The sequence below is a fragment of the Olea europaea genome, chromosome 11 (assembly GCF_002742605.1).
Source record: "Olea europaea var. sylvestris chromosome 11, O_europaea_v1, whole genome shotgun sequence".
Taxonomy (NCBI): Eukaryota; Viridiplantae; Streptophyta; class Magnoliopsida; order Lamiales; family Oleaceae; genus Olea; species Olea europaea.
The window spans coordinates 23,082,843-23,096,407 of record NC_036247.1 but is presented as its reverse complement, the minus strand read 5'-3'; positions in this window follow the sequence as shown (position 1 = coordinate 23,096,407).

Below are 13,565 nucleotides of genomic sequence, written 5' to 3'. Positions count from 1 at the left end.
TACAAATTTTCATATTAGTCTTTTTATCTAAAGAATTGCCAATACAATAAAATCCTAACACTCCTATTGCTATATATTTCAATTCTTAATTTGCATTCTAGTTTAGTTCATGTGTTCTTGACAATCGATAAAGCTAATGTAGTTAGCCTTCTTTTCCAAGACAAATTAATTTTATAGTAGTCATGTCCTGAAAATATTCCTAATTTGAATTGGAATGTCATTCCTAACATCTATTGCACATATGATAATTTTGTCGTATTCTAAACTTATTGTGAACTTTTAAACGCTACAACAAGCAACCAATTATCTTGGCCAAATAATCAAATAATACAATGAGAATATAAAATTAACCAAGAAAACAAGAATTACTAAATTACTAGTTTAAATTAAAATGAATAAATAATAGGTTTCACTTTCATCCAATACAAAGAATCTAGTTAAACATATTTCTAATGATAAAACTACAAGAATGGAAATCATCATTGAAAATTTATAATTACAAGAAAGAGATGTTGCGATCTAATTCCTATTCATGATTATCTACTCTGATATTTGATTATTTAAGTTCTTGATGTTTCTTCATTCAATCCATGATCTAGATTCATTTTCCTTTGCAACTTATGATGAATTTTACCTCATTTTTGAATGATATTATGATATGGAAGTCACTTGAGAGATAAGAAAGAGATTGTTTCAGTAGCTGCCTATATCTTGTATTGTGCAAGGTGAAATAAGGTAAAAAAAAAAAAAAGTCAAAATTGGGTTCCAGAAGAGTTTTAATCATATGAGGAGTCGGTCCTTAGTGCCTAGCACAAAGTGTCTTGGATGGTCGAAAGAGCATGTCCTTGGTCATCAATACAAAATGCCTTGAACGATCAAAGGAGGCAGTCCTTAGTCCTCAACATAATAGTGCCTTGCATGGTGAAAGGTGATAGTAATTGATCCTCAAAGTGCACGAAAAGAGATGAAATTTTGAGTCTATTCATAAACAAATATTTTTTTAAACTCTTAAAATGGTTGCAACAAAAAGAAAAAATTAAACTCTACACCATCAAAGCCTTGAACCTAAAAATTTTTGACTGACTTCAAAAGTTGAGTCCCTAGAAAATAAAATGGAAAATGTGATTTTCAATTTTATTAAAACAACCATACTACTACTACTACTACTACTTCTTCTAATAATAATAATAATAAACAAAAAAAGGGTCAAATTAAAATGACAATTAAGAAATAAAAAAAAAGAAGAAAAAAAAACAAAGAAGGAAAAGAAACTGAAAGTGCCAATTGGATTCCAATTGATTTTGGTTTTCGGCACCGACAAAAACTAAAGAAACCTATGGCGAAAACCGTGTTTTGTTATAGCAGGTGGTGGAAACCACAAATAAAAAAAAATAAGAATTTTATTCTAAATCAAATTCCTAGTTTATTCTCGAATTTTTCATATGTATCAATTTACTAATGGGAAGTTCGAGTTCAAATCAAATTCTAAACTGAATTTAAAAAAAAAAATCAAAAATCATGATTTATTAATTTATTTATTTTATAATAAATAAATAAATCTTGAGGGGGCATCTATAGACATAAAAAAAATTAAATAAAATGCATTAAGTAGATCTAAATAATTAGTCCATTAAATTTATTAAATTAAAGTCTACTAAAGCAATAAAAATAATCTAAGGCCTATCCTTTTTTTTTTTTTTCAAAATTCACAACTATTCAACTATTCTTGTTGGCTAAAGTTAATTGGATGGTTACCAAATTGATCATGAATTTCCTCTAAAAATAGGACCAAAGGTCTATAAAATTGGACAAGCGAAAGTGCCGAGGAAAAATCATGGAGTGCTGAAGAAATACATGATCAGAGGAAGAGAAAAAATCCCCTCAAACTTAAGTTCGGCGATTACTAAAATGATCAAAATCTTCATCAAATCAAGCAACCCCAAGTTTAGGAAGATCAAAGTCTTTTTCAAATCAAATCAAATTCAAGTCCCAGTCCAAGCCCTGAAATCCAAGTGCCAAACAAGCAAAGTTATCAACAAATTAAATTTTCAACAAATTTCAAAATCCAGGATTCAAGTCGCGTGATCCCTTGTCTTCAAACATTCAGATAGAAAATTTTACAAATTTTTAATTATAGGAAGATTAATATCCACCTGTATTTGTCAAATATACAACTTGTAATGATTTCTGCATTTTAATACACAAAATTCATCGTACAAATTTCTTTTCACGTCCGGTTAGACCTTCTCGTCCTCTCATATTTTGATCTCAGAATCTTAAAGTTTCAACCACTACATTTACAATGGCAAGCAAAAAGTCAAAGAAAACTATGACTCGTCTTGAACAGATGCTAAACTATTCCATGTGACGATTGCCCAAACAAAAAATTGGGAAAATTCAACTAGTTCTACCACTGAAAAAATTCTCTAACAAAGGCAAAATGAAAAGTTCTTTAAAAAAGCCAAACTCTTGTTAGATAGAAAGGTCAAGAGTTCGGCGAAAAGCTCTCGTTCTAGTTCCATCTCAAGTGGCGGATTCTTGTGTAGATCCTCTCATGCCACTTCTCTACAAAGGTGGGGAGACAATACTCATCTAAAGAATCACTCGAGCCAGTAATGGTTACGGAAGCGACACCGGGCTTAGATGATCGAATCCAACAAATGGCTTTTGCCATTGAAACACTAACAAAGTCACTAAAGGACAAAGATGTACAGATTTTTGTACTATGCACTAGCTAGGTTAAAGAAAATCAAGGACATTCCAAAGCTAAGGATCTAGAAGTCCAAGAAAGCTAACAAAAGTAAGGTATACTTGATTGGACAGTTGTTCAAAATGTGTTGCGCGACACCACTCAACTCTCATTTGGCTCTCTACCCATCCAACAACCTCAACATATGATTGTGGACACCATTCATTCCCAGTATGGGATTCATTGCAATCTTTATTGGTGTATACCAAGCCCAATAGTCATCAAATCGATGAAATAAAGATGAAATTCCAGTATTTTGATGGAAAGGGCAACACAAAGGAGCTTGTTACTCATTTTATTGAGATGTTTAACAATACAGGCACTTACAACGGCACCATGGTAAAGCAATTCATACACTTCTCAAAGGTGCTGTATTTGAATTGTATACAAAATTACCAGTTGGGTAAATTGATAGATGGGATCAACTCGAATGAGAATTCCTAACATGCTTCTACAGTACCACGAAAACTGTCAACTTTCCAATACTTGCTCGAACAGAGGAGAGCAAGGAAGAGCCTGTGGTAGAGTACATCAAACGTTGAAGGAACCTCATACTTAATTGCAAAGAATGAATCAACTAAGCATCCTCGATCTATATGTGTATACAAGGCATGCATTGGGGATTACTCTATAATCTCCAAGTAAATATGCCCCACTCCTTTAAAGAGTTGGCAACACATGTTCATGATCTAAAGTTCCAAATTGCAAGGTGTGGGAGTTACAATACTAAGTGATCCACATGATAAGAAAGACCCTTAGAAATAAATGAAGAAGGACGTCAAGGCACGTGAGTCTAAAGAAACTATGCCAATTTCTACTATCCATGTAAAGATAGCCTTTAAAAGGTCGAGCACAAACCCAAAACCAAAGCTAGAATTCGGACCTAAAAAAGGACAATTCCATAGCAAAGCTCGTATGACTTTGAAAAAACTTGCAGAAAAGGAGTACACATTCTCGGATTTTGAAATTCTTGAAATCTGGGTCAACTCCTCGAACAGAAGATAATTGAATATCCAACATCAAACAGATCGAGGAAGCTGGTAAGATTGATCATCCTAAGTATTATAAATTTCATAGAATCATCGATCACCTAGTGAAAAAATGTTTCATCCTAAAAGATCTTATTGTTCGCTTGGACAAAGAAGAAAGATTAACTTTGTAAATAGAGAAAATTCAGCAATCGCTTGCTCGATGGTTATTTAATCTGATTTCCATTGCAAAGAATGAATAGACATTTTCTTGTACATATGATGCCAGTAAATTCTCGGTTGTGTAGTTTGGACCTCAACTTCCAGAAAAGCCATCTCGATGGAATTTGAGGTAGACGGAGAAATCACCATCAATTATATTTATCTAGTGATGGATAGACCATGTATACCCAATCGTCCAACCTTCTATGAAATCATGACAGATGACTTGGATGTTTGGGATTCTCATTCAGAGTCTGAAGATGAGATCAGTAATTGCTGGTCACCTTTATAAGCAAGAAGGAAAAATACTGAATATCACACAAACTAGGTAAAATATCACATTCTATACCTCTTGTAAAAAGACATTATTGGAAAGCTCCATGATTCCCAAGTTTTGGTGTTTATTACAAGAAGTCAAGACCAAGAAACAACCAAATAAGAAGGTCTAAAGTCAAGTCAAGAATATCTACTAAATCAACGAAAGTAGAACTGGCTTCACGTGCTCCTTCTCGACTACCAACCCTAGGTGATTACTTTTACAAGGGTTTTTTTTACAATGAATGTTTTACCTCTAATGTTATCAATTTAAAGAAAAAAATGAAACGAAAAAATGTATCAAGACAGAGTTTGAAGTAGAAGAAAACTATCTGACAACTCAACAATATTCTTTTTAAGATGAGTTTAATAGAGCCTCTTAGTATGCTTTTCGATGATCAAATGGCTTTAGTTATGTCATTGATAGATTCGGAAGAATACGAAGTCTTAGAACATATTGGATCCACAACTCAACAAGATTGTTAGCTACCATTATATTTGACGATGAAGATTTACAACTGGGTTCTCATTTTTGTAATACACCACTATATGTTAGTACTTATATTCAAGAATGCAGGACAAATCACATAATGATCAATTGTGGATATGTTGTAAACATTATGCGAATCAAAATGACGAACAAAATTGAAATTATGTTGGTGATCTATCCAGGAACAAGATCATCACTCAAGGATTGAATGAAAAAGGTCAGTAGCCATTGGCATGATTCATCTAAAGCTGCAAATAGGAGAGTTAATTTCGGCAACTCTGTTCCATGTCATTGATGATAAAATATCCTATGAGTTACTTCTCAGATGTGTTTGGCTACACAAAAATGGAGTGATACCTTTGACTTGATACCAATGCTTCAAATATAGCATAGATTATGAAGTCAAATGTGTAGTAGTTGAGTCCAAACCATTCTTTGAAGAAGAATCTCATTTTGTTGATGCCAAATTTTACATGGGAAAAGTCAAAATTAAAGGAAAGTGGATGATGATGATACATCTGGTGCTCTTCATTTCATTAGCGTATCAAAGGTATATCAAAATTTACATCTAAAGGATTCTGTAGAGGCCAAAAAAAAAACCTTAGATAGAACCAACTGATATTGAGGTATTGAGAAAAGAGTCAACTTTTCAATACGTAGTATTCCAAAATGATTTATGCCCCATCAACTCATGGTAACCTTGGAAGAATGTAAATCTAAATCGAAAGTTTCAACATTTATTTCAAGCATATCAAAACTCTGTATTTCTATCTCATCCAAACAAGATATGACAGGTACCAAAGGAGTCGATGAATCAAAATAGTCTTTCAGAGGATGTTATAATCCTGGGTCGAAAGGTTATTTGAGAATGCTGAATTTGGGAAATAATACCCTCACAAATTAGATGATCAGGGCATCTCCAATGCTATAGCAAAATTCCAAATTTTACCAAAATTTGGTGCAAAAGATCTCAAATGTGGCACCAAAGTTTACACCATTTACATGCAAAATGGTGCAAAGTGAATAGTCTTGCACCAATAAAATGGTACAAAGTGAATAGTGTTGCACCATTTGCACCAAATGGTGCAAAAAAAGCCAAATTTGCCCTTTTCCCTCATTTGTAAAAGTAATTGGAGGATACAAAGAAAGCCAAATTTGCCCTTTTCCCTCATTTGTCAAAGTAATTGGAGGATATTTGTATCATTTGTGTTATCTATTTTTTAATGCAATTATTATTATTATTATTATTATTATTATTATTATTATTATTATTATTATTATTATTTGATTTTTAATGAATTTAATCTTTTCTTTAATTTAACGTAATTATTTATTTAGTAATTTATGTACTTGTAAAATAAATTTTCAAATAAATGAATTATTAAGAATAAAAAAGGAGAAAGAAATTATTAAACAACATCAATTTGGTGTAATGGTTAAAGATGATTTTTTGGTTCGTGCAAAATTTGGTGTAAAATAGTGCAAATTTTGGTACAAGGTTGGAGATGACCTAATGTTGTCCTTTTGGGTAGGCATATCCATTCTAATTTTAATGGAGCTCTTCTGTCGTGATCTAGGTATGGCAACAATAAAGTATAACACTTTTCTTCTTGAGAACACCCTGTTTTTCATCTTGCGTCCAGGTTAAAAGCAGTTTATCAAAGCCAAGCAAGGCTTTCTCCAAATCCATTTATATGAGAAATGCTTTCATATTCACTTGCCATAAAATAAATCACGATTTCGATCAAATAACGAAATAACATAATTCATCATTGCCATGTAGAAAATCAACTTTCGCTTTAATACCAATTGTTATGAATTTGAGTGGAAGATTATGATAATAATGAAATAAATAAGAACAAAATAAAGAATACCAAAATTTACACGGAAACCCAACACAGGAAAAAACTAAGGGCAGAGGAGGAGAAATTCACTATAATCAATAGCAATTCTGTTTACAATAAGATCTCAATGCTCTTAACAAATATCTAAACTCTCATGATGTTGTATGAATGTTATGGAAACAACAAAAGTCATGGCTTATATATATCTAAAATCCTAGAAACCAAGTTGTAGTTGAATAGGAGTCTAAAGCACGTTAAAACGTGAAATTCGGAAGACCTTGTTGCTCGAGCGACGAGCGAGCGATAGGCGGGCAAGAACTTTCTATTAAAATTTGTTGGTGTTGCTCATGCGTCTAGCTAGCAACAGGCTAGCCGTGACGACTTTTCTTCTGATCCATAATTTTGATCTCTTCAATACCACTTTAACTAGGACACCAATACCCACCAAAATTTGGGTCATATTACAACAATTATAATCTTTCACAAACATGTACCAGTCCAAACTAACTTTGGATTTGAAAAAATGTAAAATGTAACTATAGAAAGAAACTTCTATAAGTGAATAGAAACCTGTTACATTTAGATGTGGTATGCCTGTAGCATGTTACTAATATATATGATATCTTTGGTATTGTGTGTCAAGTTTTCAAAACAATTTGGTGGTGAAGTGTTACTTAACAAAGCAAAAACTTTTGTGCAAAGTTCTTGTAGGTGGTCTCAAGAGAAAAATAGAAATTATGTGGTCTAATATTTTAGCTCTGAAGGCAGCTTATGGTGATAATGGCCTTGGCACATTAACTATAGTAGTAATTGTTTTGCCTTTTCATTCTATCATAAACTGTAATCCAACTACCATTAATAGGTAGCTTCTTAATTTACTTTATTAATAAAAGAATTACTTTCGATCTTGTGTTCTTACAATTGGCTAGGCCACCCAGCTTTCTCAAAGAGACCAATCCACAACCCAGAAAACATACTAATTGGAAGCCAACTTCTGACTTCACTGGTGGCCAAGCTAGCACAAATATGTAAACAATAGCATCTTGTTTAATAGATTAGTGAGACACACATGCAAGGCATGTGTCATAATGTAATTGACTATATAATAGCATAGATAAAAAAATAAATAAATAAATAAACAAATAAATAAATTATTTGTATTAAACATTAGTTACATCAAATTTAAGCAAATGTTGCTAAATGTTTCAATGCAACAATATTGTAAAAATAGTGTGTTAAGAACTATAAACTATGTTCCAGTTAATGGAGAAATTCCTCAAGTAATGTGTTTGAAGAGACAAACTAATAACTTACATTGACTAGCAGAATTCTAATTTTTAGTCTAAAATAATTTATTTGTTTTGACTGAAGTAACGCTCATATGACACAATGAGAAATGAATGAACTTTTGTACATTCAACCTCTTGTATCATTGACATAAATAACAGAAGCAAAAAGTAGTCTAATTTACTTGTTCATAACTGTATCAAAATCTTGGATCAGTATAACAAGAGCATTGAAAGCCATCCCATATATATAAAATCAAAAGTTCTGTACATCTAAATAATAGACTAAGACAAATTACAAATTTATTTTTTATGGAGCAAAAAAAAGATGGTGTATACATATCAAAAGCTGCACTTGATACACCATCATAGTTAAGTTACAAGCCAAAAAAGCATCATGAAGTTTATTATACATTCTTACTAAACTCAAACTTCATGAAGGAGTTTTCATGCAAAAGTAATGCTACAAAATAAAAATTAAAATTAAAAAAAAAAAGTTACAAGATAAAGGTATCATGAAATTTGTTTCTCGTGATTGTCAAACACATGGGGCATTTTTATCTTGGGAACAAGCAATGCAGTTAGTGTTCTCTTATCAATATCTTCATCTTCATGTAAACTCTCTCTGCATAACCAAAAGATATGTATATATTCTCTACATAACCAAAAGAATTGCATGCATTATCTAAGAGAAAATATAATAATAAAAATTTAACTACCGAAATGAAACTTGAAAAAATAACTATCGAAAACCATTCAAACAGATTAGTCAACAAAGATACATAACTAAGATAAAGAATTGTTTTAAAATATTAAAAAATGTATATTTTAGTGTTTAGATCAGTTTTAAAAGAGTCAATGACTGAATAAGTTGCCAGAAGTGATCAGCAATTATTCAAGAAATACTGAAATAGCTCTTATTTCAGCGAGCTAAAGGTTAAAGTTTTTTAAATTTCATCTTTTCTATAATAACAAGAAATCTATACAAGATTCTCTTACTCTCTTGAGCAAAATGTCATCGTTCTTCAAAAAATTTTAAATAGTCAATTTTATTACTTTTATAGCAATTAAAAGAACTCTTCATAATTATAAACTCTTTTTTCGCCTAGATTTCCCCAAAAATTCAAAACTTGACTTTGTCTAAAGTTTTCATAGTAACCCTAGTTATACAACAAATAATTACAACAAAGTTTTAAAAATTTCCCCATAAATGGAAAGCATAAAAAGTTTCATATTTTTTCAAATTCGAACAAAATTTTCCACAATTGTCCGAAAAGTCAAAATACAAAATTCAAAGTTTGAAACCCCACAAGAAGAACAAAAGATGCCCATCCAATAGCAAAAACCTGGTTTACATATGCCAATAAAGACACTAATGACACCAAAAATAGTTATATATTGTAAGTTCATTCATGCCATAATGAATCTTATGTGAACAAAAAGGATGAAATATGGATGACAAATTTTAAATAATTCCGCAGAATAGCTTTATTGGGTAGAATTCCTTGCTTCTTGCAGACATTAAAGTACCAGAAAATGACAATGCAAAATAACCAGTTCAACTAAATTCTTTGTAAGAATGATAAGTATGGTTGTTTCATCGTAAAACTAAAAGAAAGTCATCAAATTCTCATTTATTTAGCACTTACTAAAATTAGTGCCCGTAGTATTTTCACCAAAATAAATTCGGGAGGCTGGAAACCTGAAATATGAATTAGTAACACAATGAGGAATGAGTTAGATTATCATTTACCAACTAATGAAATTTCAGTGACACATGATAGATAACCAAGATAGGTCCTCTGCTCTCTGAAAATAATTTCAGGCTTGTCTTCTATTGGGCAGAGCCCCTTTTTGAGTTCATCAACTAATGAGTAATTTCTAAAAGAGTAATTTCTAAAAGCAACTAATTCAGGATGAAGTCTCTTTACCTGAATAGTATATCGTTTGATAAATACAAGTGGTCAAATAATGCAATGCAAAAGAAATGACTACTTCAATTACTAACACTAGGCATTTCCTAGGTCTATGCTGTGTCATAAATCATTAATCACCTGATCAGCAAGAAGGGTCACATTTGAACAAGCTACAAGTGTAACAACTATAAAATTATCCAAAATTTTAGCAACTCTGTCTAATGTCTGCACAGCCTAGAGTTAGATAGTAGGCAACCAAAGAGTCTCATCATTGAACAAAGCTTTGTTGTTTACTAAATAGGAAACATAAATGATGCATATTACCCTTATATTAATGTTGAGAAAATCCTGAGCATTGAGAAATCAATACGTCAAATCCTCTACATAATAAGTACAAGACCCAGATACTAAGAACACGATGCTCGAAGTTCTATTCTACAGCTGTAACAATGAACTTAGAGCGCTTAAGTTATACATCTTTCTCTTTACTTCCATTAACAATGATTAAATAAAAATGAAATTGGTTATCTCACCGTCAAAAACTTAATGGTTTTTTCTAACGGCACCATTAAATACCAAAAAATTAACACACAACTAAACTTACTTCCAAGAAATTGTTCCTTGTAAGAAAATTTGAAAAACAAAATTCGAGGCCTACATTATTAATCAATTTTCTACAAAATTGAAAAAGGAAGAAGAAATAGAACCGAGAAAACAAACACAAAATAGACAGCTCCAGCGACTGCGAACGCAGCTTTGACTTTCCACCCTTAGTCACACTATCTCCTCAACTGTCTAGACCACCATTTTCATGAATTCCACCAAAACCACTGCAAACAAGGCAGCTACAATTGGGACTTGCATAGATCCACCAAACCCAAACCCGTAACCAAAGAACTCGATCTGAATCAGTTGAAGACTTTGTCTAGTCTAATTCCTTTTACTTTCCATGGATCATTCTTAGCTGCATATATGAAGGAAGAAAATCTATCATCCACCATCGACTTTATCTCTGGATTAGTATGCAGAATAGGGCCAAATTAAAGGACGTAACACGAGAGGAGGGACATGTTTCGGGAGAGTCGACTGCTAGGATTTGTTGGAAGGAATGTGTAAAATGAATAAAGGAAAGGAAAAAATGAACAATAGTCAAACTAGTTAATCAAAAGAAAAAAACAAAAACTAAAATAAAAATTCCTATAAACGTTGCCAAGAAAAAGTCCATCCTTTAATATATAGGGATATGTTTTTCATTCAATGGAAAGTTCATGTTAAAACCTTTTGGTTTGGACTATAGTCCTCATAATTACTTGACTGAATAATTTTGAGATCCCGAAAACATTGGTCCTGGTTTTTGAGTGACCAATCCTTTGATGTTGTTTGAACCGGAAGCATTTTCTACAACACTCTCCAAGAGTGCTGAACGATAAATATGAAAAGTTGATCTGATGTGACAGGCATCTTTATAATTTGAGCCAACAACTCGAGATAGTTATATATTCACCATACTTTGAAGCACATGCTTCTACTTTTGAAAATCTAGAAGAATCCAAAGGTCGTGAATTTGATCAAGTGGCAGCCACTCAAGGATATTCTCCCTTTAGCTTCGAGAATGTAGAATTAGCTGCTATCACAAAATCACCTCCTTTCACTTTCGGACAAAATCCTAATCGTGTGACTACTGAACACGTGCCTGAAGAAACCTTATCCTCTAGCTCAGGTACAATATCGCTCGTCTTCATTGTGAATACAACATCTCCTGCGATGCTGATTTTTGAGTAATTACTCCAAACGGTTGAAAATTGATTAAAAAATTATCTAAATTTGACTTAGACTTTGATATTAATTTTTCGTGCAGATTCTTGCTCCTTAATTCACTGTTAATGGTTAGCAAATAAGTTTGAAAGTAGGGGCAATAATATCCTTGAGTGGCTGCCACTTGATCAAATTCACGACCTTTGGATTCTTCTGGATTTTCAAAAGTAGAAGCATGTGCTTCAAAATATGGTGAATATATAACTACCTCGATTTGTTGGCTCAAACTATAAAGATGCCTGTCACACTGGATCAACTTTTCATAGTTATTGTTCAGCACTCTAGGAGAGTATTGTAGAAAATGCTTCCGGTTCAAACAACATCAAAGGATCAGTCACTCAAACACCAGGACCATAGTTTTCGGGATCTCAAAATTATTCAGTCAAGATTTTTTGGCTTTTCAATTTGCTTGTAAGCCTATAAATAGGCACCTTCAGTTCTAGAATAAAAACATGGTAGATAACTTGCATGTTGGAGGAAAGATGGGTTTACTAACTTGGATTAGCTAAGGCTTTTAAGAGGACAACACTAATAGGAAGAAGAAAGTGAAAAAGGAAACTTGTATTTCTCAAATTCAAGACTTTACACACTTTTTGGCTTGTTACAAAATAGAGGGCACTACCCCTTTATATAGTGTTTACAAGAAGATTCTAGTCCACACATTTTCTAGAGACACCTAGACCACATATCAAGATATTTTCCTGGAATTTTCTAGATATTCTTTATAAAACTACATATCTTACTTAGATATTTATATAGATATTTCTAGTAGATATTTATATAGATTTTTCTAGATAATGCTTCTAGAAATGCTATGCATGTTGGGCCTTTTAATTGATTTGGGCCTATAAGCAAAATCCTTAAGCCCATATTATTTAGTCCAAAAAAATCAAGTTTACTACTCAACATCCCCCCTTAAACTTGATTTTGCTACTCCAAGTAGAGTTCTTAACTTGCGGAACACATCATGCTTGAGTGGCTTAGTGAGAATGTCGGCGATCTGCTCCTGGGAGGTTACATATTTCAGCTGCACTTCTTTCTTTGCAATGCTTTCTCTTATGAAGTGATATCTTGTATCAATGCGCTTACTTCTATCATGGAATACTGGGTTCTTTGCCAATGCCAATGCCGGTTTGTTATCAACATGGATTTCGATTGGCTCTTCTTGTGATACTCCAAGCGTCTTCAACAAGTTTCTAAGCCAAATCGCATGGCAGACACTTGATGTAGCTGCAACATATTCAGCTTCACATGTAGATAGTGCTACGATCGATTGCTTCTTTGAGCTCCAAGTGAAAGCTGTGTCGCCCAAGTAAAACACGTACCCAGACGTACTCTTTCTATCATCACTATCTCCGCCCCAATTGCTGTCACTATATCCAACAAGTTTGAACTCATTAGATGATGAATAGACTAAGCCATAATCAAGCGTACCTTTGATGTAGCAAAGAATTCTCTTTGCAGTTTTCATATGGGTCATGGTAGGTGTCTCCATATAGCGACTAACGAGCCCAACTCCAAAAAGGATATCTGGTCTTGTGCACGTCAAATATCTTAGACTTCCAACAAGACTCTTAAAAAGTGTTGGATTTACCTTTTCACCTTCATCATTCTTCGACAACTTGATTCCGCATTCGACGGGGGTGCATACGGGCTTATAGTCCTCCATATTGAATTTCTTTAGAATTTCTTTCGCATATCCTTCATGTGAGATGAAAATGCAGTCCTCCATTTGCTTTACCTCTATCCCAAGATAGTAGGCCATGTGGCCGATATCCGTCATCTCAAATTCTTGAGCCATGACCTTCTTAAACTCAGTGATCATACTTTGATTATTTCCTGTAAATATAAGATCATCTACATACAAACAAACAAGCAAAATATCTCCTTTCTCATTTACCTTTGTATAAAGGGCATACTCATGAGGGCATTTTGTGAAGTTATTTTCTAGAAAATACTT